Source organism: Buteo buteo, chromosome 13 (assembly GCF_964188355.1).
Source record: "Buteo buteo chromosome 13, bButBut1.hap1.1, whole genome shotgun sequence".
Taxonomy (NCBI): Eukaryota; Metazoa; Chordata; class Aves; order Accipitriformes; family Accipitridae; genus Buteo; species Buteo buteo.
Window position 1 is genome coordinate 31224707 of NC_134183.1, and position 26021 is coordinate 31250727.

The 26021-nt window shown below is 37.6% G+C and overlaps 1 protein-coding gene across 3 annotated transcripts in view; it reads left to right on the plus strand.

Moving 5' to 3' along the window:
- Positions 1-26021, plus strand: part of LIPC (lipase C, hepatic type) — a 94538-nt gene that overhangs the window by 39124 nt on the left and 29393 nt on the right. The window lies entirely within an intron of this gene.

The following is a 26021-nucleotide window of genomic DNA, read 5'->3' on the forward strand; positions in this document are numbered from 1 at the left end:
AGAGTAATCTGAACAAGTGAGTCTTGGGTCTTTAACAAGTGATAGGAGACTTCTTTTACAGTTACTCAGTAGTCTACTTTAAGTAACAATTCAGCTACTGACTACCTGTATTTTTGTTTTTCAAAGTAAACACAGCCGCACAACTTAACTGCTGCACTACAGAACTCTCTGGATCCCTAATATTTCCAGATGTAAGATTGTGTGTTTCAGATATTCCTTTATTTCATTAAAATATTCTTTGATTTTAGCTTAAGTAAAATTAATTATGATTGCAATTATTTTAAGTAAAATCAATTTTTATTAAAGCTGGTAGCAAATTTCCCCATGGATTTTCTGTGAGCTGACACTGCCCGGAAATTTCTACCTTGATTGTATATTGTACACTCTTGGATGATGTGGGTAGTTGGAAAACACTGTAAACCAACATTTTCCTTCTTGCCGTGCAGCAAGTTAGTCCCTCAGCCCATAACTGTGTTCCTGAGCAAGCTTAATTGACCAGAATAAGGCAATCAAATGTGAATATTCTTTGCTCTTTGATTTTTAGAATGCCCTTTAAGAGTGTAACCAAAATGAGACTAAGGACATGAGTTATGCCAAATTAAGAATCTAACAGAAAACCAAATATTTATATTAATAGAAGGGGTGACATTCCACATCTGTCCAGCTCTCAGGAAAATCAAGGCCTCAAATACTTGATTTTTGTGTTTTGTACTTAACCAGTGTTCAGTGATGGCAGATGTTTTAAAGTCAAAGGGAAAGGCTGTAGTTCATTACACACTTAGTGACATTAACAACTTAAGCAGCCCTTGCCTCAGGCCACCATTGCTGGTACTTCATAAGCCTCTCCATTGTGCCAGTATAGCTGCTTGTAGCAAAAGAGCTTGGAAACTGATCCAGTCGAAAAATAATCCCATTTTTTGCTGGTGATCCTACTTTTTAGCTGGATCAGCTCCCTGATCTTGGTCACTGTTCAGCTAAGCAACCAGCTGTGCTGGGACAATGATGGGGACTACAGGAGGTCAGGAATGAGTGGGTGGCAGCAAGATGGGGCAGAATTCTGCTTAGAGTTGCTCAGGCAGCACTGAAACCAAATGTCTAGTTAGGAACTAAAGACGCTAACCATTGAGTCTGTCCTTTTTTTCTTTTCCTTTTTCGGTAACTTTAAGTTTTTATCCTCAATTTAAAAAATAAAATAAAATGCAGTCTACCTTATCAGGCTTCCCATCATCTAATTGAGGAATAACAGCATTTGAAAAAACCCTAAAATATTACACAGTTTACAAAGGAGTAAGCATTAGTAATAGCATTATTGGAGCTGACAAAACAGTGGAAGACACTTCTCACATTCAGCCCAGGCATATTAATTTGTTGATTTTTTCTAAAAATTCCTCTCAAATCCTAAAGATTACAGTGACCAGATTCTGATGTCATTTACATCATTAAAACTTTGGTTTACTTCCAGCAGTTTCTGTGAAGCATTCTCTACTGATTATTGTGTAGGAGTAAACAGAATTTAATCTTTGCTTTTCTGTGTATGACTACAGTGACATTATTTGTAATTCCTGGCTCTGTTAGAATTTTAAAGACACCCCCCACCCCAATTTAATTGATTGATTTCCAAAAATCACTTTAGTAAAAGAAAGAGAAGTCAGAAAAAAACCCTATTTTATCATTCCAATAACAGCTCATAAAAGATTGTATTTCTTTTTTTCTGACTAGTGTTAATAATATTTACATTGGAAAGGTCTAGGGCAATCTCCTTTAAAATACAATTGTGTTCTGCACCATCAGCAACCTATTAGCCAGATAAAATAAAAGTCTCGTACCTCAGAGCTTTTTGGGTACATGCTCGAATTAAAGCTTTCATTTTCCTCAGACCCTCTGTACATATTTCAGCAAACTAACCATGGAAAAAGTACCAAAATTAGACAGAAAAGGTTTAATTATGAATAATCCAATTTCTATTCTAATTGCTTTCTTATTATTATTTCTGGTTTTAACAGGGCTATTTAGCCTACAAGAGAAATCCCTCTAATAATGGAATTCTGGTGTAGTAGTTTTGAAAGATCTTTTTGCCTTTTTTCTTCTTGATTCCCCAACACCACCCACTTCTCTTTCATTCACACACAAGCACCCACTTAGTTAACTGTGTGTGATCACTAAACACAGAAACATGAAGGCACGAGCGTCCCTAATCAGACACGGGCACAGAAACAAAATCTCTATCCTTCAAGGGCAGGGTAATTCCTGTCAGGCATTTTAAAGCCAAGGCAGGTCATTGAAGTTATTATTAGCTCTAATTAGCACTCCCACAAGCTGTTGAATTCTTTACCTGCACACAAAGAGCACTCAATATGGTGCAGAATTTGCTAACATCTTTGAAAGCATCAGAGAAATTTCAGCTCTTCTTTACAAGCACAGGTCTATTGCATATGAATAGGCTTTTGGTAATATTCTGTCTGATCCATGTACCAAATGATCTATAGAAGCAGAGATATGATGAAACTGTTCCAAAACAAAGGAATTCTACAAATGTCTAAACAGAATCTTAATGAGAAAAGGAAGACATCTGGGCTTACTTATTATAGTGGTGCTATATTTTAAACTTCTAGCAGGTTACAGACAAATAATTCATATCCCATCTCAGTTACAACACTGTTCTTTTAAGTTAGTGTTTTATGTAGGAATTTGAAGACAAGTCTGTATGAAAACTGAATTTTTCCCCTTGTGAGCAGCCGCCCCTTGAGAATTAGAGATCTCTGAACTGAATTACAGAGCTCCAAATAAAATACTGATCCTAATTGTGAAATTGGCTAAGAAGTGATGAAAGCCCAGTAAGGCATCACTTTTGTACGTTAGGCACATTTCTAACAAAGTGCCGTAAGAAGGAAGCCTGGCAATAGCTCTCATTAGTAAAAAGCACTGCTACAGAGCTGTAGAAGGTTTTATTTGAAACAGGGGAGAAAGAAAATGTGATAAAATCAGCTATTTTGGGTCTACAATATAATCCACAGTATGACCTTTAGTCTAGAAATAAATTTTCTACAAAAAGTAAGCAAAATTGTAACAGGAGTCGAAAAGTAACATATTATAAAAAGTAAAACTAGTAAATATTTATTTCAGAACCAAATATGTAGGAACCTGGCACCTAAATGCTTCACCTCCAAAACCAAGCCACTATCCTCTATGGCAAGAAGTTGGAAATAATGGAAAGTCTTAAAAGATACAGGCAAGTGTCCTGGTTTCCAACTACTATTCCTTGCAAAAGTGAAAAGTAGAGAGTGGGGAACACAGAATAAACACTGCTATGTTTGCAAAAATTCAAGGCCCAGCTCAATGCAGCTAGACAAATGGCAGCTCTTCATTAGCTGGACATGCAACCCACCAGCTGAAAGCTAACAATGGCTAGCATCTAGATTGGGGGTTGCCTGTGTCACTCTGAGCTACATTCAACTTTGTGTCTGTCACTGAGAGGCTGGAACTTCATCACATGCTCCACTTGGCAATGCACTCTTGTATTGTATGCATTTTCATACAGCCAAATGTCAAATCACAGAGCTGGGAATAAGGACCCTGGGATATACACCAGTCCCTTCCATGCAATGCAACACATCACGCTTTGTGGCTGCAAGGATCAGCCTGCCCCTTTAGACTTTATGCCATCCTTAAAGTACCACTCAAAATTTTCAAGAACAACTCCACAACTCCGAAGCACCAGTAATATTAATAGTCACGATTTTAGCATGATCAGTATTATTAACTCTGCTTTAAATCAGACACTAAACCTCCCCAAGCTTCTAGGTACTATTAGACAGTATTTAGCACCAGGACTGGAACCCATATCTTTAGCCTCCTGGTCCCATTCTTGAAGCCGTTTTCTTTGTTACACTGCAGACAGCAATGTATTTCCTCTAAAACTAATATAGAAATGGCATAAAAATTCTGGCCTTCAGTCCCTCAGTAATAGTCCCGTTAGAAAGATGAATCAAGGTCACTGCTTTTTTATTTGTGATATCCACTTTTTGAAAAGGAATTGCCTGCCACAAACTGAGAAGTGACACTAGCTGCCAAAGAAGTCTCTGTCATTTTCCATAATTTGCAACGATGCATATCTGTAGTGTTTTCATTATTTAGACACTTGATTTTCTGACACCAGGGCACAGCTACAAGGTATATTTCTGGGAATGCAAAAATCACATGACCTATTTCCTTTGGTATCATGCCGCAAGCTGAAGGGTGAAATAATTGCCTGAAAGTGCATTGAGTTGTGTCATTCTGCTAAACTAATTAGGATAATGGGAATTCTGGAACTAATTCCATAGACATCTAACTAAAATCAAGCCTTTTAAACACTAGGATGGAAATCAATGTCAAATATATCAGGAACACTTTCCTTCATGGATGCAATAAGACAAACCTCTCTACAGGAACAAGCATTGCTGGGTCATAATAAACTCTCAGAAAGGAAAAGAACACAATTTTCTAACTGATTGTGATGATTCTAACAGCTGGCTCATCGACAAGTCCTTTATAAGGTTACAAAGTTAAGTAAAGATTGCCAAGCACTGATAGTATAATAGGACCCTGGGATGCCTTGGATGTGTGTTTAGAGGTTCCATTTACCAAATAGGAGCTGGACAGACTCAAAGAATGAGGATGGTGCTTATTTTAGGAGACTTTATATATGGCTTCCAGCTTACGTTTCAACAAAAAAATTGAGCAAAATTAGAGAACTGAAAACAAAAATACATACAAAATCTCTCTTCTTGTTAATGTGATGGGAGAGATCATGATTCTGATATCTCGAGACTAGGAGGCATGTGTACTACCCTGTTCACTGAACAACTTTAAAATGAAAATAACCAAATGTATAATATTTATAAGCAAACAAAACTCAGCAAATTGAGTATGAGATTGATAAGTGTTTCACTCACAATTTCACTTATTAAGGATTATTCACATTATCTCTAAATCACTTTCACTAAATTAAGAGTGCCGTATGTTGAATTTGAGCTTTTTCCATACTTTTTAGCATATATCAGTTCAAATGTTTAAGGCATTAAATATACTTTAGAACAACAAGCTATTAGCTCAGAGGAGGAGTCTGACCCTATAAGAAACCACTTTGGCATACTCTGATATTTGTCTGACATTTCCAGTCAGCCAGTACGTCTCTTGGTGAACCTGGAGGGTCAGCAAAGGCAGCAAGGAATTTCAGGGGCTTATTAAGTACATAGAGAACAAACAAGTACAGAATTTCAGACTTTGCTTTTCACACTAAATCTCTGATGTCAAGCTATATAATGATCTTGTTTTCTTTATCATCTATGAAAAATGAGGAAAACAATGCTGAGGTAGCTATGTTTTAAAACAATGCTTTAAAATGTCTGTCTGTAGCAAAAGTATTCTGTATCTGAAGAGCATAATCTTTACTGCTCTTAGCAAAGTTTTCTATCAGAAAAATCACTTTTCCCTTTTTCATCAGCTTTGACACATATTGTAATCTCCCATGCATCACTTACATATGGGCCACCATACAAAGTGATTACACTGATCATCATCTACTCATCGTGGAATAAGATGGTAAGCAGGGTTGTAAAGGGCAAGAATTGTTTGTAGTTTCCACTATTACTAAACCAAATCATTCCAAATCATTAACTTTTTAAAACAAAAAAGATGGTTCTCTCTGTTCACTTTCAGTTTACTTATTAGGAGTCATACAAACAGAAAATGCATGATAAAATAGGACAATCTTTTTTAACAGGATATTTTTTTATAGTCAGGAGAAGAGTGGTCAAGAGCAGCAGATGAAATGTTACATAAAAGCCTAAACGCATCATTCTTACATGATCACTCTGGTTCCCTTGATCTGCTCAAGCCCAATGATTCTTGGCAGTTTGCTCCATTCCATAAAAATCACATGTAATCCAAACTTCAGTGACCTCCCAATCTCTATCAGATTTGCTCCTGGAAATGAAATAATCCAATCAGAGGAAGGAGGCAAAAAGAGACTTGTTCAACAGGTTTAAATTTACTTTTTGTAAAAATATAGGCATTTCCCACAGTCTCCAGTCCTGACCAGTAAGTCAAAAACCAGAAAGGCAATTCCTGAACATATTAGTATGTGAGGATTAAGCTCCTGGAATCAGGCTACGCTCTTGACATCCCAACCAAGTTCTTAAATAATAGAAGCAATGCAATTCTCTGAAAAGCATTGTGAAGTAGTCAGATCAAACGTGCATGGTCTTAAATAGAACTTTTAATAAAAATACTTCTCCTTTATTACAATAAAGGCTGGCTGTCAGTGCTGCTTGCAATATGGTAGCAAAATGTGAATGAAAGTAATAGAAAGTGGCATGCCAACAAAGGAATTTGAAAGCAATAGAAGAGATGTGTATCCTTTTTGGATTTTACTGCGGTTTACTCTTTGCTGGTTTTAAAAAAATTTTTATTAAATATATCACTTAAGACTGAAAATAAGTACCCCAAATTTAATAAGCATGAAAAAGGCCCCAACATTCGATTAATAAAAAGACATCTTTTCTTTCTGCTTTGGTTTTAGTTTCAGGTAGACACTCCAATGCAGTATTGTGACAGATAATGAAAACAGAACAAGGAATTTCATATTTAATCCATGGTCTCACTCAGCTGCCATGAGATTATGAATTTATATTAAAAGGACATGGTGGGTGAGAAAGACAGCAGAAGCTCATTCTATTTAATCTATTATTTCTTCTTTTAAAAATATTTTTATTTGTTCTAACTACTACTTCTTCTTCACTAGCAGCTATTCATCTTGTTAGAGTCTCATAACTACATCATTCATCAGATGTAGATTACATCTACTGTAAGAAGTACTACAGTGCAGTAAGAGCAGATCTGCATAGTGAGACATTTGGTGTTAAACACCAGTGACCCAACTACAGGCCTCTGTGGGAGGGGAGCGGTGGGAACTAATTTGGACTGGTTCTAGTCTAGTTCTGCAGAGGAGTGCCCATCAGAAGCTGAAGCACATTAGGTACACTCCTGGAGTGCAGGTTTTGGTGCGGATTAATCTGTAAGGAATCCGCTTTGTGTGCTCCCAGAGCACTCCTTAATATGAACCAAAGCATGGTAAGATCAGGAGATTTGCTTTAAAAGTGCACTCCTGGTGAGTTCACTCATCCTGGTGCTGAACAAAAATATTTACGTAGCTGCATCTTACTTATACTTCCATTTAAGCAAAATGTTTCAGTTCTTTCATGACACAGACAAACTGTTTGCCCAGGCATTCACTCTTAGGATCTAATTAGCTTGAGAACAATGCATTTTAGAGGGATGCTTATTTGCCAGATATTTTCCTTGAATACGGTCCCTCCATTCTACAAGAACACAGATATGACCTAAAGCAATCCTACATTCTTCCTTAGTCAACTACAGTGCCATCACTATTGAATTGTTTAAACAGCGTCCTAACAGTCAACCTCGGCAATTACATTAACAAGATTCTCAAGCTAAAAATATATTTTATTTTGTGAAAAACAGTCTCAGAAGTTGGAAACAGGTCAGCTTTTTTTGTAGCTTCATTCACTGCAAAACTACCATTAATTTATCTCTAAAAAGTCATCAATCTCTTTCTAAACAGAATTCCCATTTATCATTTCCATGAAGTGATTTTCAAAGAAATTGATCTTATGGCATTAAACAGGTTACCTACACCAAGCAAATAATCATCACACCAACACTTCTACCTTCAGCAAAAAAGTTATTTTACCTGAAGGGTTTATTTTTGTGAATTCAGCACAACAGCATATTTCCACTGCAATATGTAGAGGCTTAAAAGAGGAAATACTAGAATGTCAGAAGGGAATAAATACTATTTATTTATAATAGTCAAAATATATGGGTCAAAATTGGTCTTTATCTTTTTCCTGTATGTAGTCTGCATCAAGATTAGTGCTAGGAATGAAACCCAATTAATTTGATAATATGGCTCTAAACTTTCATTTTAGAAAAGTAAATTAATTCCTCATTAAAAGCCAAAGGCCGTAACTTGTAGAAACTTCACCTAGGTTTGGATTTCTGAAAGGAATGGTCAATTTCTAGGCTTGCTTTCTGTGCAGTTTCCACTACGTTCACACTTTCAGTATCTGGGAAAATTCTGGGGCAGATGATTCCAACCTTTTCCCAGTTGGCCTTTATGCAAAATGACTGTATATACATACACATGCGCATGGGAATTGACTCTTGGAAACAGCTGGTGCCAAGCAGTAGCCAATTTCACCATGTCACAGTAAACGACTTCATTAACACCTCACTGAAGCATCAGGAGATTCCCTTTTGGTTACCAAACTTTTGCAAGACTTTTAAAATGAAATAAAAAGGCATATCAAACAGGTACTGTGACACAGCATATAAAATTTTATATTGCAGCTGGATTCTGTTTAACAAAAAGACTAGTATTTTATAGATTGTTAGAGAATATGGCTTATCTTGCTAATTATGACGAATTAGTAAAAAATTGGTCTTGGAGTGTAAATTGAAATGGTACAGTTAAAACTCAGATAATAATTGTATTTCCAGATATATTGTCATTCAAAAGCAACTTTAAAAGGTCTTGTTACTAAGATGAATTGTGTCTTGGTTTCAGCTGGGATAGAATTAACTGTCTTCCTAGTAGCTGGTACAGTGCTATGTTTTGAGTTCAGTATGAGAAGAATGTCGATAACACTGATGTTTTCAGTTGTTGCTAAGTAATGTTTAGTCTAAAGTCAAGGATTTTTCAGCTTCTCATGCCCAGCCAGCGAGAAAGCTGGAGGGGCACAAGAAGTTGGCACAGGACACAGCCAGGGCACCTGACCCAAACTGGCCAACAGGGTATTCCATACCATGGGATGTCCCATCTAGTATAGGAACTGGGGGGAGTGGGGGCGGGGAATCACCGCTCCGGGACTAACCGGGCGTCGATCGGCGGGTGGTGAGCAATTGCACTGTGCATCATTTGTACATTCCAATCCTTTTATTATTACTGTTGTCATTTTATTAGTGTTATCATTATCATTATTAGTTTCTTCTTTTCTGTGCTATTAAACCGTTCTTATCTCAACCCATGAGTTTTACTTATTTTCCCGATTTTCTCCCCCATCACACTGGGTGTGGGGGGAAGTGAGTGAGCAGCTGCATGGTGCTTAGTTGCTGGCTGGGGTTAAACCACAACAATTGTTAACAGCCAGGCTGAGCAGGACTTCCATTTTTTAAACTATGCTACATCAAATCTATATAATTTTGTTCCTTTTCTGAATGTTGTTTACAATGTCTAAACAAATTTTACACTCTGCTGGCTGAAATTTAAAACAAGTGACAAGAAATTAGACACAACACTTTACAATTTTTTAGCACTATAAGATTTTGTTGAAAATTTTCATTATCAGAAAAGCATTTTTTTCTAGTAACAACATCATGTACATTTTCTCTCTCCTTTTTTCTTTCCCTTGATGGTATGTCTAGAAAAATGTTTATACAGAATCATCTCCACGTCCTTGAAGGTAAATTTTTGTTTGAGGAAATTTCCCATTACCTTAGAAACACAGCTGTCTCAAACCTGAACGGTTTTACACTGAATCCATTTCTTTGCCAGCTACTCCTTGTTCCTGCAATTTCCCTCCACCAGGCATGGCCCCCATTCCAGCTTGCATTGCAAAACCTTCCTGCCCTCAACCACACACCCAGCCAACTGATTCCTGTGACTCACCCCCACTGAAGTATGCACTTTTCTTTCTAGGGAGGCTATGTTCGATACTTCTGATTTAAAAAAAAAAAAAAAAAAAAAAAAAAAGAGGGGAAACCAAAAGCTACATATTAATGTTGGGTGAATGAGACCACTTGATTCCTGCTGGCAGACAGCTCTATGCCTGCTTTCTACCACACATGCTTTCTCATATCATTCCCTTTCATTGCGCGGCTCTGGAGAATACCTGGTATCATAGAAAGAATGAGACAAAGTCTCTGCAGTCAGGATTTAGGCTCATTTAAAATAACTTCGAAATGCAGCCATATCTCAAAAAAACCATCTTTGATTTATTTTATAATGAGCTCGATTCTTCCTAAACCTATTTATAAACTCCTTCATCTTATGCCTGCTGAATATCTTGCTAACAACATTTTATTCTTAGAAGATTCCTTTGCTTGACAATTTTGCAGACTCTACTCAACCAGTCTCCCGATAAATTCAAATTAAAAACATGATAATTAAATAGAGAAGTATTTCATCCTGTCATAATCTTCAGCTGTCTGAAACATCAGAAGCTGTTATAAAGAAACTGATTTGTCTGCATAGCAAAAAGACGAAAGATACCTAGAAGCTTGTCTGCATTAATTATCTGTTGCAAAATAGCTTTTAGAGGAAGGCCCAACCACCTAGGCAAATTTTAGGCATCCTCCATAAGGTTTGGTGTTTGAAGAGATGTTTATTCTCTCATTTTGGCTCTACTACTGTCTCAGATTCCATTTCTCTTGTTTCTTTGGCCAAGGTGCTGTTTTCTCCAACCACTGCAGAAATGATTGGCCTCAGCTAACGGTTCCTGTGATGCATGCCAAATTGTCCCATGTACTAATACATTTTACTCATGATTTGTAGAATTTACAATTAGATTAAATGACAAACAGAAAAATATAAATAGAGTCCTCCAAACTCCTTATTTTTCTGAGCAATAGTTTTATCACAGATCCCATAAGTAACTTGAAGCTTGTCTGTCTCCAGACTTCAAAGCTCCATATTTCTTTCTCCACAAGATAATCTGCCTTCCTTTTCAGTAAATACATTCAGTCTGCACAGTCCTACTGAAAGTTAACTTTGTATTCAAGTTGGCAAACAGGTCAGCTGTTGTGTCCTCTCTGAATACTGCTTTTATCTGACAGGTCTCTGAGTCAGCAACATCTTCCTTAAATACTGACTTCCAGTGTCACATGCGTAACCACTACAGCATTTTGTTCAAATGAATTATGTTCAGTGAACATGCCCTAGGCACGTCTAGTTCAAAACTAATACAGCAGCAACAGGATTTAAACTCATAAAGGATTTTACGCATATCTCAAGGCTACACTAACTTTTAATTTATGCCTCCAGATAGAGTTATCTTTCAGAGTGGCACAGAGCAAAGCACAACACTAGTTAAGTCAAAAGCCTTGTAGTCATGGGAAGAAAACAGGCAGCCCAGGACTGCTGCTGTAATGGATGTGAATACTGTGTTTTCACATCTAGACCACCTATATCGCATATGTAACTGTGCTGGATTGTCTGGGCATGTTCCCTGCATGCTGACCAAACTCTTTATTTCTTGACACATTCACATCTTGCAGAGCCAAGGACAAGATTAGGAAAACTGACCCAACTGTAATCTGTTGCCTGGGAAGTTTAGGACACTTCAGTGCCAGCAAACAGCTCTACCCTAGGCTGAAATGCTACAGTAAACTTGTTTATATGTTTTACTGCCAAACTACATTTAACAGAATATAACAGCTATTTGATTGAAGGAATAAAGGAATTTAATTAGTAGAAGTTCTTCTGGGCTATGGCTGCTGCTGTCCCACACCCAGTCCCAAGCAGCCTCTGCCCTTTGGGATGATTTTGTGCTGCAGACACACTATGTGACATGGTTCCTGTCCAAAGGAATATATGGTCCAAACAGAACTGACTATAGCAAGATTATGACTTAAACAGTTTTTATGTTTTATTAATAACCTATTGGACAAAGAGAAAGGGGAATCTATGAATGTTTCCCCCATTTTACGTTCTTTCCAGACCCAACACAGAGTGGCCTGGGAAGTCTCCTTCATTACAGCAGATAGCAACATCCCTTTAAAGGATTATGAACCAACCATGGACTACTCTGTTTTCACCTGGACTTCAGGATAGCAGAAATACAAATAGGTTGTCAGACCTCAGCTGAGGACTTCTGACCTCATACAAAGCTAGCTTCTTTCACTTTTGTGTCAGGGACAAAAGAGATAGGTCAATGTGGACAAGAATTTCATTTTCTAATGGCATGTTTATAGTCCTTCTATTCTCTACTTCTCATACAATAAGAAATAATATTTTAATTCTATTTAGAATTTGGAGGAAAATATTTAAATTATATTTTTTCTTTTCCACAAATATTTCAGGCATATATTTCAGATAAATAACATTTCATTATTTAAAATATGCCAGTAAAAGCTGAGCTGGGAGAACTATGTTAGGGACATAAGAATTATTCTGCAAACCTGAAGGAAACAAAGGCATCAGTTCCACCAAGGACCATCCTGCATATGACAGAAAAGAATCTAACATAAAAAAAGCAATTAAAATTAAATTGGAAGGTTAAGAATTTTGGTCAAATTTGTTGTTATTTCATTTCCACTTGATTCTAGTTGGAACTGCAAACATACTGAAGCACCATGAGAAACGCTGCCCAGCCCTTGTGATCTCTTGTTATTTCTGGGAAGCCTCCAGTGTGTTCTGAAGTTCACAGTCTGATATACCAGGAAATACCCACAAAAATATGTTGATGTGAAAATTCCAGGTCAGTTCAGTGTGGCAGAGTAGGAAAGTTCAGCTGGCAAGGGTGGGTGAGCATCTCCCAGGATGGCTTTGTAAAATGAACCATTATGACAGAGGTTGTATAACCCATTGCTAAGCTCTTGTGCTAACCAATTATTTTAATTGTCCTGAAAAGGTCTGTCCAGCTAGGGTAGCAGCTACAAAATGCATGTGGGGCAGAGCCTGCCCCCATAAATAAGCCTATACCTGTGTAAGAGTAACAGCATTAGGTTTGTTAATAACCAAAATAATCCCTACCTCCACTCCCCAAAAGCCTTGTCCAGGACTAAGTAAATTGCAAAGCTGCTAATAAAAGAAGCAATAAAGCTGAAAGATTGTGAAGGAAGTATGTTTAGGACAAAATGAACATTCATTTTAAGGAATAATTCTCCCTACATTTCAACAAATGTGCCCCAAAACTGGCTACAACACAGAGCACTACCTCAGGACTGCACAGCACGACAGAAGAGTCATCTACTGAAAAGCTGGAATAACTGCTGCATAAAGTTAGAATTCAGAATACTTAGAATATAAACACAATAATTACATCGCAGCATAATAACAGTTAATTACCTGAAAGGTTAGGAAAGAACTTGCGGAAAATAAAGGAAGCTCTTCCTTCAGTTAATGGAAAGTTTTGCTAATAGATTTTTCAGATCCAGGTAGAAGAAAATGTATTTATCTTAAAAAATAACATGCCCTTTATGTGAATCTGTAGTGGAAAATTATGGGAGTTATTAAACTCACTGTAGAGAGGTAATAGATGGTTCTAATTCAAAATGAACTGAGTAGAGACTGACTTTTGCTGCTTGCAATGACAGTTTCTTAGTCTAGGCAGTCTCCCATAAATCTGAACAAAATCCATGACGCTGCTACAAAATGAAATGAAAAAGAAAGAGGACAAATAGCTTCACTTTCATTTCTAACAACTGACCCAGCCCCCTTGGAAAACGTGTGATATATCTCCAGCTGATAGCCACAGGAGCCTGAGAAGCAAGCAATATCCACCAGCACTCAACACAGTTGCATATGGGCTTTCTATTATCAGATATACACTTTTCCCAAAAAAAGAACACCACAGAACAAAACCCCCTGCCAAACAGCCAAGCCTGAAATGACAATTTAATCATTAAATGCAATCACAACAATGTACCATCTGCAATATCACATGCAGTGCAAAAAATGGATCAATAGAAAATACCTGTAAAGTATAGAACAGAGGTACTTGCCCATTGCTGTCAATGACAGCAGCAAATGTGTTCTCCACATTCAATATGATTATAAATTCTCATTTTGCCTATGTTGTCCAGATTGCACTAGGAACACTCAAAATATGCAGGACAACAATCATAGCACTAAACTAAAATTGGGGTGGGAGGTGGTGGGGGGTGGTTTTGGTTTTTTTTCTTTAAAGTTTTCTTTGGCTTTCTTTTCTTCAATTAGCTCAGTGTAAGTTGTTGGTTTTTTCCTTATAATTAGATTATCCTAAACCATCTTCTGTTACTTTCCACTGGCTTGTCACACTCTCAGTTGTTGATGGAAGTGATTTTTTTTTCTTTCTTTCAATTAAAGTCAGTTAAATTACTAAGACTTTACAGAACAAATAATTGTAGGAATAGCTGGTTTACTACCTCCCCAACATTTTGGACCAGAAATACAGTCAGCATTTTCATACACAGGAAAATAAACATAACTTCTCAAATCCTATTGAGAAATACTTATGTAATAGTCATAGAAAATTAATAATTCTAAAAGCAGAAGAAAATAATAAAACCTATTGTATAATGACTTCAATCCATATTTTCTTGTAAAATTTACATTTCTTAAATATGTCAAGTCAAATCAATTCATAGCTTTTTATTAACCTGAACTTCTTGCTGGGAAGTAACAGCTCTCATTACCAAATGTCACCATCAACAGAGTTACTATCTAGGTGTCCATCTAAATAATTATATGTCACTACTGTTTAAGTCAGGCTTACTTTCCTTGTTTTTTTCATGTACTTACGCTATCAAAATCAATATGGTTATGAGTACACACAACACTGAGCTTCTGCTAAAGTTTACTACAGCTACAGCTATCAGAATACTCAATTACCACAAAGCTGGGGGGGGGTGGTGGGGGGTGGTGTTTGGTTTGGTTTTTTAGTTTCCAAAACCAGAGGCATGACATGCTACTAAAGAATTCTTCCTTGTAAACACCATCACTGAGAACTTTCGTAAGAATGTGCTTAGTTAAAACTGAACAGGCAAGTTAGTATTTGGAAAAAAGAGAACACAGCAGTAACCTTCAAAAGCTAGATCTCATGACTGCTGTGAACCATGGCCAAACTCACCTGCTCATTTAATACAAAATGACTCACTAGCCAAGATTTCCCCCTAGAATCGTCCAAACCTATTGCTCAATAATTTCAGTCTAGTAAGAACTATTTCTGTGATGAATTAGGTTCAAATATATCCTTTCTTTTCCCCCTAGACTCTGTACAGAGAAAAATAAATTTTTCAAGCGTCTGCTCACACAGTAGAGAAATTATTACTAGAGACATTTTTTCCTTTTTTTTTTAATAGCATTTTACCAATCTTGAACAACAGTTTCTCTATTAATTCTAGAACTTTTAAAATCAAACTTGTTTTGTTAGCTTTTGAAGAAAACAAACCAGCACCAATAACTCCCTGGCTAAAAAACATCCTCTGTTAATTTCTTCTCTCATTAGAGAATAGAAAGAAAATGGTTATTACAGCTGAGATGCATGATGTGTACTGTAGAGAGAAGAAAAAAAAATCCAGCAGCACAGAGAAGAGTCCGACATGCTGAGCTAGGGCACATGGATGCTTAGACCTTTGCTTTTCTGTTACTACACCATTAACTCCCACACTGTCCCAGATACCAGTATGAATGCACTTTCTATCTATGCCTCTCCTCATGGCAATATGAAGATCACTAGAACAGTGAATGACTGTTGCAGAATATTTCTGCTACCACTATTCCCTGTCAGTAAAGGGCAGAATACAGTCTTTGCAGATTTTCTTTGCTAAAAATTATGTGTCCAAGTGTCCATGCTGATTTCATTAGATTTCTGAGCCTTTGATAAACCCAAGACAACTGTCACACTATTGGAATAGACTGGGGTTTTTCTATAGATTTTTTTGTTTGTTTTTCAATGGAGATCTCCAAGGAGAACCTGAGAACTGGATGGTGAATAGGTCTCAGTAGGTGCCTCCTTGTCACAGTGCTGTGTGGTTCATTCAGCAGCATTCACTGGTCTACCACCAGCTGTGAGGAAATTTGGGTTCCATTAGTATGCTGGTGACGCTCAGCTTATTTTCTATTTTTTACCAGATCAGAAATGCCATTCTTCAGCCAAGATGCACACATGAATGAGAACAAACTTGGCTGAAGTTGACCCCGCAGTGGACAAAGGCAGTGCTGGCAGCTAGCATAGAAACATTCACATTATTCCAGCCTAAAAAGCAGTCTCCAGGCTGAGATCACTTCTATTATCATGCACAATTATAATAACCAAGCTCGCAGAGGTGATGTTGATATTATCTTTTTTTTCCTTTTTCTTTTTTTTTTTTTTTTTGACTGTCAATATATGGAGACGTTCAGGGAGACTGAAGAGTCCCCAGCTCTAGAACTTGCTCCAATGACAGGATGAATTTCCTACATGCAGTGGTACACACAGCATCTTTTTTGATAAAACATATGTCACTGTGCTATGTTTTGTTGCTTTGGTATATGACAGGGAAGATTTTCCCAGGGAAGTATTTGGGCATGTGGATTTGCTTAGTCCATATAAACAGCACAATACAATAGGAGGCTACAACATTTCCTAAAGCAAATATTAAAAGCAATGTGGTTTTTTTAAAATGAGGAAACTGATATGAATGTTTACTGGATATTATCATAGTTCTGAAGAGATGGACCAGAGGGAAAATGAAATCATGCACTGAATTGGAGAGAGGAGACACGAAAACAAAATGTTCTGGCAGTGTATATTATATCATCACCTTCTGTGACTTAGCCACATAAAGTATGATATATTGTAACTTTCTTTTTTATGTAAAACTTAAGCTCTGAGGATTCTAGGCTGAACTCAAATGTAGTGCTAAATAACAAAGCAGATAAATTCACCCACTTGGTGTTCCAGGCATGACACTCAGAGGCAAATAAATCTGTTTATCTGTGTAACCTTTTGACTACGCTACCACGTTGGTCACTAAAGATGAACTAAATGGTGGTTTACAGGCACAAAAGAGGGCACTGGGATCATTATAGAGCTTTCTGTAGTTTAATAAAGGGAACAATTTGATATTATTCCTGGCTACAGAAATTTCATAAATTGATATTACTGCTTGCTGAGAATATAACAATAAAGTGATAGGTTCTTCCTATTTAAAGCTCTGTGTGTGTGTGTGTGTATATATATATATAGTTTCTGTATCTTTATACTACAGTAAAAAAATTATAATGTCCACAGCAGGACTGAGCAAGCACTACACACAAGCCAATATACCTGACCTTCATTTTGAAATCCTAAGGAATCAAGAAAAACTCAGTAAGGTAGTCTTCAGGAAGTTTTTGAATCATTGCATGTGTGTGTCTCAGGCCATGAACAAACATCCTTTTTCTAGTCAAGGGTAACTGCCTGTAGCACTCCCCCAGCTTTCATCGTTTCCAGAAATCTGATATTTTTATCCAACTCATGCAGTAGGTCAGTTCATGTAAACATGCCCCAATTTGTTCAAGTAATATAAATTAGGCTAGTTTAAACAGTTAAAATAGGTGATTTGAGGTAGCCTAGTTGATTTTCCTTGCAGCAAATAGGCAATGGTCCAACCTTGGAGCACTGGCAACAGGACAGTAAGGGTGGTAATCTCTGGCTGGTGGGAGGTGATAAAAAGCTGAAGGTGGTAACCTTTTTGCTGGTACAGATGGATGGAGACAAGGATGCCTGTCCACTGCTGTAATATGCTCCTTTGTAATGAGTGTTAAAGTACTGGTTTTCTGCAGCACAGTTATACACTCTAAAGCACGTTCAGGTTCTTATATACAAAGGAAACCCTGCATCCAAATAGCTTTGTTTCTATTGTTACAAAAGTTTAAAAAAAAAAAAAGAAAGATGTTTTTAAACTGCAAAGTGAATTTATATATAGTGAAAAGAAAGAAGCCTTCTGGAAGGACTTTTAACTACTGCTTTATACAAGACTTCCTCCCATTTTGGGTCTTTAATTCTTTACACATGAATAGCAGTCCAACTTTCTTTGCTCTACGAAATATGACAGATTCTAGATAAAACATACCAACCAAAGTCAGAAGCCTAAGTTTCAGTGTTATATGCACCACCTATGCACAATACGGGAAAGCAGGTTTTGACAAACTAGAGTAATTAAGAGGACAGTGCGGAATTGAACTCCTAGGCAGAAATTAAATTCTGCACAGAAAGGTAATCTCCATATTTGCACACTCAGGTTTCCTTCTCTCCAGATACTGGTGTCTTCTCACATTCACAGAGAACCATAATTGCAAGATTCTGATCCGCAGCAGCACCCAGCTGTTGCTATAACCTCTGGAGTGCCCCTACGCAGAGTATTACAGGATCAAGCCCATGGTTCAGCCTCCTCCCTTTCTGCTGCATGCCCTAATGCAGCTACTTGGTCAAGAGTATCAAAAGGATGACCATTAGGATTCTACTCACACAGCTGTTCTCATAAATGATTGCATGATGATTCTGATTATGCATCTTCTGATGCCTTTGTCACATCTATACTTTGCACAGAAGGGCTGGAAAAATCTGTCATTCTGACGTTGTTCTAGTTCTTTTTGTGGGCTTGCCATGTTCAGCAATGGCAGCTGTTCACCAAGCAGTGAAAATGGCTATCTGCCTGTTCAGCAGAGCCACAGGTCTCTCTTCTGGGCTTGTGAATGTAAGAGATGGCAATTTCTGGATTGATAACAAACTGTTCCTTTCCCCCACATTGCATTCAGGAGACTTTTTGGCTCTGCTGTGTCCCTTCTCAAGCATTAAAGAGGAATGTGCTTCCAGCTGTCCTCTGAGAGTCTCATTAGGTTTTCCCAGCCACTCCTATGAAGTTTCACGTTGTTGCCCAAATACAATTGGTCTGTAACTATTTGGAGAATTTTTAACTTCTGAGCCTACATACTTTGTGCTAGTCAAATGAACACAGAGATTATAAAATCAGCTTTCCAGGCACTTTCAAAGATACTTTTTCTTATGCTAATGGAAAAATAAGGGAAGATTTGAGCGGGCTATGTTGATATCTTTCACAGAATAATCTTAAGCACATTAAAATGTAAATTTTTCTACAATCACTGCTTTTGGGTGACAAACTTTTTGCTTAAGTCTTTAGATGTGTTCTGCCTCCATTTTGATTTTCACATTTGGAGTTTTTGCCTGATCAGTTCTGTGATCCCATTTCTTTCTTACTCCTTATGCTGACAACTGATTTCTGCAAGAGTCTTTTTAGCTTGCTAAGCCAATAGCAAACTAACCCAGTAGAAAGAAAAGTGAATTTTCACATGGTGGCTGAGTGAACTGAATCAGACGAATGCAAGAGTCACAGCTGCACTGCTCAGGAATGGGGGAGTGAGACCCCTGAGGTCTCCGTTATTGCCTCCATGGATGTACAACTGCTAGGACCAGGCCTGGGCCCTGCCTTGGGAGCAGGGGGTTCCACTCTCACTGATACTGTATATGTCTCAGTAAAATTTTCATGAGTCCTATTTCCCTACAGAGCAAAGTTTGACAGTGCACATCCTGGCACCAAGCTTGGCATCACAACACACTACAACAGGCAGCACACCATCCCTGCCCAGCAAACCTCAGGCAGGGATCCTGACCAGCTGAAAAGCATTAGTGCCAACACCACCTACTGCCTCTAGGAGCAATAATTTCTAATTCCGAATGCCTCCACTCTCAGTGACGTATGCCTTCTCCCACTGTTTTTAGGTACATCCACTCCTGCATCTTTTTTAAAATTAGCTCCAATGTGCCAGCTGAACACACAAGATTATCTTAAGGCCATATAAAATTGATTTACAGGGACACATACCTAAAGACTCCAGAAGTGAGGCTTAAGGACATGAAAAGGACATGATCCAAGCTCATGAAAAATTCTTCTAAATCGATATGGTTCTCAGGGGAACAAAAACCTGTTCCCCTAATCTTCTTGGATGGTTGGTAACATTTGCCACAATGGGGCTCCTATCCTGAATAGACCTCTGAGTACCACTAGAATGCAAATAATAATTCTCAGAGTTATTATATTCAGGAAAATTACTCTGCTGTACTAATATGTATATGTATTATTTATATGAGAGTCCAAAAAGATTTGTTAAATGAACATCTTAAAATGCAAGTAGAATGTAGACAGACTCAATCTAATTATTTATGCTTAGAAAGAACAATGCAGCATAAACACATCAGTTTCTGTTTTACATTGATCACAATATTTTAAATTAAAATAACCTCTTTCCTTTCCATATTCCTTTTTTTCCTAAACAACTGTGAAACAGTTGTACAAGGCTATCAGTTATTTCATCAGTGATACCGCTCCCAGCTTCTTACCAGTTAGCTAATGTGTTCTACCCATTGGTGTGTAGGTGACTATTTCTGTATAAGAAAAACAAATTGATGGACTCAGAAGCACTGAAGACTACAGAATCTGGACATTAGACACAAGTTTTCTTTCTCATGTAATAAAGTCTCAAAAACAACGTGTTTTTTCAAAGCCAAAAATATTCTACAAGCCTATGTCTTTTGCCAGCAGATTTATTCTTTGCCACCAGATTAATTAAACTGAGTAAGTAGCTGTCACCACTATCAGAATTTTTCTAATATACATTAGAATTAATTTTACCTACATGTTATCTGAACTGTTCCCAAAGGTAACTAGTAACACTGAAGTGGCAGAAGGCAATGCAGGGGCTACAGAGGTTAACCTTGACTTCAGAAAGGCTACTGTGCATCTCTGTGACAGACAGGGATATGAAATTAATAACTTCACTGATCAACTAATACCTTACCCACAAAGCATACCCCACTGCTTACTTCCCAAGAAGTATTAGTTACTTATGTGCAAAGTATCCAGGTTCAGAGATGGTCAGCATACAGTGCTTTTCGTGATGGCATCTCATGAGATGTCTTTTCTCAAGGCTCTGTGTGCTAACTCTACTCAGGTGCTGGTTTACTGAGACTTGAAGGCTATTAACACTTGTCTACCCGTCCTTTTTCTTCTAAGCTACAACAGGACTACTTGGAAACTTTGCAAATCAGCCTACTTATTAGGGAGCCAAATTCAACATGATCAAACTCAACCTTTATCATAGAAGGGACAAACCTTCCATGAACTTCCCCTTGTGAATCTTGCAGGAAAGCATCCAAGCACTGAGGTCCACTAACTAGCCAGCTGATTGTCATCTCCTTTTCACCAAAGCAGTTGTAATTCAGTAATATCATATATACATATATTGTGCAGGTCACACTCACTTCCTGGGCATGAATGAAACTAGGTCATCTAAAATCTGCAGCAGTATAGTAGTCGGAAGTTATGTCACTGATCAGCAAACAAAGCTGTTAAGTGGAGTAATGTTTCTAGGGCACAACAGCAGCAGAGAAAACTCTTGAGGTGAAAGACCACAAACTGGTCAGCACCCATGAAGGGTACTAAGTACTCCCAGCTCCCACTGATTTCGAAAGGAAATTTGCAGGCCTTTTGTTACCCTTGCTATTGCATGATAAACTCTGAACAACTTCCTTTTAGCCATGTGGCAACTGAACCCTTGATTCTTTCTTTCTGCTTTCCAGGCTGTCAGATTTAATATATCCATTGTTTAATGATCCCATCTTCACCTTTAAGTTTATGGAGGATTTTTGTTCTAATCTAAGCAAATATCACAACCAAAATCCCTACATTTCTACTTCTGGAAGATGAGACCTTGTTTAGCAAAATGGACTCTCCTTTCAGAAAGATTTCATATTTCCAACTTACAAATCCCACAAATGTATAGTAATATTTAATATTTTCCATGTTTGTTGAATTTTCTCCACTAAAGCAGATCCAGTTTGCTCTGCAAAGCAAACTTGGCTTCAGCACACTTTCACTGTGCTGCCCTGTTGGATTCTGTTGAACAGCTCCTGGTGACAGAACACAAGGCTGTTTCATTAACCATCCACCAGCAAATCTAATAACGTGAAGAATTTCAACAACTCATTCATGGTTCAGTTAATTTATGATAAATTTCTCCCCAACAAGATATCACAAGCAGAGATCAGAGAAACTCCAGAGAATGATTTCTCTTCTCATATTCATACATTTGTGAAGCTGGAAGGAGTCTAGAGAGAATGAGCACGAGCAGCTGATGAATTAAGACAGTTTGCACTTTCAACATGGAAAATAGTTATAAAATAAAACCCCATCCAGTGCAGGAAAACAATGTCATCGGGGAAAAAAGTATTTTTGCTCAAAGTATAGTTTTTATCATCAGGAACATGTTGTTCACAAAAAGGCTTTGACTGCTGGGAGACTGAAACTCTCTGTTCAGAGACCAAAACCATCATGGCCAACATAAGCATCCCTTGGTTGTTCTATCCCTGCAGCACCCTTCCTCTGTCTGTCCCTGGCTTTCAGTTTGTTCTACTGACACCTCCTACTTAGTGAAAATTACTGGGAGACACTTTTTGTATCTGGAATTCCAAACTTTCAAATAATATTTGTAGTTCATACATTTATTAATTTTCCCAGTTGTTTCAAAATAGATTTTAGCAATCTATAACTAATATACTAACTGAAAAAAATTGTGTGTGCTTTCAGGTGTCCTAGAAAACAAATACATACAAATACATTCACTTTGGAACATAGTGATTTTGTCCATTAATTTCTATGTATTCAAAATATGGAAAGCAAGTTTGTTCCTCACAGTTTGGTTCATGTCATTCTGCAACTGATAAACAACAAGCACGTAAATAAAAAAATAATCCAGTGATTAGTGAATGTTAAAATTTCTGTCAATCTGACATACTGTTGTCAAAGCCCAAACACCTAGGACTACAGGAACAAACATAACAGATCAAACCAGAGACACTCGAAAAATCTGGTCAGAGAGAAATCAAGACTGAATAATCCGGGGAAAAAAAAATTAGAACTTATCCAGGAAATTAGTGGTTGACTTATGCCCTGAAGAATGAGGCTTTGACTCCTCATATACTTTTATCCCCTAGTTTAAATCTGGATTTTCTCCTTCCTCCCAGCTGCCTTCAGTGAGAAGTTTTCGGATGACCTGTAAAACAGGGCAAAAAAGTATGCAGCATAAAGTCTGATCACAGAATTTTCAGGAAGAGTCATCTTACTCGTTCTTGCTTTACCTTATCCAAGGTTTCAAGTGAGCAGACAGCACTTAAAACTTCTGGCTCAGAAGGAAGGAGGAAAGGAGGAGAACAGATTTCTGAAGAGCTAGAAGAAAGGGTTAAAGAATAGGCTAGCAAGAAACAGAAATCCAAAGAAAACAAATAGCCCAGTCCTATAAGGTGCTGAGTACTTGCAACACTGTCATGGTTTAACCCCAGCCAGCAACTAAGCACCACGCAGCCACTCAATCACTCGCCCCCCACCCAGTGGGATGGGGGAGAAAATCAGGAAAAGAAGTAAAACTCCTGGGTTGAGATAAGAACAGTTTAATAGAACAGAAAAGAAGAAACTAATAATTATAATGATAACACTAATAAAATGACAGCAGTAGTAATAAAAGGATTGAAATGTACAAATGATGCGCAGGGCAATTGCTCACCACCCGCCGACCGACACCCAGCCTGTCCCCCAGCGGCGAAAACCCTGCCCCCCCCCCTTCCCAGTTCCTAAACTAGATGGGACGTCACATGGTATGGAATACACCGTTGGCCAGTTTGGGTCAGGTGCCCTGGCTGGGCATGAGAAGCTGAAAAATCCTTGACTACAGTCTAAACACTACTGAGCAACAACTGAAAACATCAGTGTTATCAGCATTCTTCACATACTGAACTCAAAACATAGCACTGTACCAGCTACTAGGAAGACAGTTAATTCTATCCCAGCTGAAACCAGGACAAACACCCATTAAAATGAAAGGTAGTTGACAAACATAAATAATTTCCTGAAATCATGCCTAAAGGAACAGTCTCTGCCTTTCTGTGATGGATACACAGAGGAAAGGGTCCCTCATTTTAGTAAATGCCTGTTCAACAAACATTTTATCTGTCTAGACATCGTTTTTTAAAAAAAAACAACAAAAAGCCAAGCAAACAAAACAACAAACCCCCCACATGTTTCTCTTTTGCTTTTTGTGCTTGCCCTTCTATGGGTCTCTGAATTTTTATATTTCTCTTTTCATACACTAACGTATACAAATTGACTAAAGAAAGAGGATCAACAAATTGTCTGTGGACCAACCACATCCTCCAGCTTTATTCAGATTAGTCTCACTGAGATGAACTGGGGAAGAGTCCAGCAGACCAAGAGGATTCTTCCAGTCCTAGCATCTCCTATGCCTTTCTCCTCCTCTGCCCCTGTGAAGCCAGCATGTCCCTTTCCTCCAGAGATCCAAATCATTACGGTGCTAAGGGGCATAAGCTAGCAAGGGCTATTCAAAGCACACCTCTCACCACTCCTTTTTTACTGGATGCTAAAGATACCACAGTGTTAAAAGACACCTTTTTTTCTCCTTGTGTTTCAGCACTGGGTATCAATTATTAGGCTTTAAATGGGGCATGCATTCACTTCTGTCTCCAGAATAATGTTTACATTAACAAACACACTTTTCAAGTAGGCAATGTCTCTTAAACAGTAAAATACTTCATACAGATACGGACACTCGGTCATAGCAAAAAGAAAGCTATACTCAGGAAAGAGCAAGAGGGAGCTTCTTAAATGAGACATCCTGACTCATGGGAAGATTACATTATTCCAAATAATTGCAGATTCCTTTGCTACATATGCTGAATAGACATCCTTTTACAGTGCAAATCAGCAGTCATCATTGCTTACACTGTGAGAAAGATTCAGAAAGAAACTAGCTTAATCACCCTGTAGGTACAAGCATTTTCAAGGTTATCCAAGCTACTGCAGCTGTTCCGTTAGCATGTCCTTCACCTGCATTAAGAACCATGCCCTGGGCCTGTAAAAAGTGTTCAGCAATGCATGAATGCACAGCGAAAATTTAGAAATATTCATGGACATTTTATATAAATGGTCTCTGAATATCAAACACTTGAACCTTCTAATACAAATGCCCAAAGTAATATTTCATTCATACTAAATACTGTAATAATGAGGGCAATGTCGTATACTTCATCAAATACACAGGTAGTATTTATACATAGCATTTAACAATTGTGTATAGATTTTTATAAATATATATGTTTCTGTGTCTGTATGCACTTTACACAACACTACCTGAGATAATTATACAAATTACATAGCTATAATGGATAATTACGAACCAAATTATACTCTAACATATCATTAGGTACTACTTTACTGCCCTCTAATACATATTTACTGCTACTGGTTTTCAGATTTTTGGACTCACATCAGCTTCAAAATCTACAATTTTTTAAGTCACCAGGAAACAAAACAAGTGTTTCTTTCTCTCCCCATTTGAAATTTGGAATTTTACACCCAAACCCCAAATACTGCCAGAGGCCCAGAAACAGAATTCTCACTGTCACTGTAGTAGCAGGTTAAAATTCCAGCACTGTGTGCCCTTGCAGTGCTGCCGAGGCAGATTTATCTTGCTTGAAATTGAGATTTAAGGCTTTGAATCGGACACAAATTGGCTGCATAGCCATCTAATTTACTGGATCTTAGCATCATGACTTTTAAAATACATTTTTGATCATTTTATACATCTTGTCTCTACGATTGGAATCACAGTGTGCAAAGGTGTCTGGCCTTACAGGTGAAATGGATAAAACTAATAAAAGTTTTATAAGCTGTTCATCTTTTTAATGACTTTTTGCGTTGTACGATGCATATAGTATTAAGTATTCCACAAAGCAATATTTTGCATAATAGTTTTCACAGGACTCCTGGAAAGGCCTGCAGAGCTCAGCAACAGCTTTGCCAATTTTGATAATTGCTCACCCCAAGCTTATGCTAACAAATCTTTGTAGGACACCATTGCATGACCACTTTTACTAAAAGAGAGTTGTACTAGAGTACTAGACAAAAGTACTTGAGAAATTTTTGCGAACTATGGCTCAAGCAGTAGCAATTGTTATAATGTGGACTCAGTTCACCTATACAAGGAAAATAGTAACAAAAATTGTTTGACAGCAATAATAAAAACTCTAACACTGGTTCAGTATGCAGAATCTACTTTAAAATATGTCCACAGTAAATTTTCCTTCCTCTTAAAAACTCTAATGTAAAAAAAAAAAAAATTAAAAAAAAATCAATGTTTGATAAGAAGT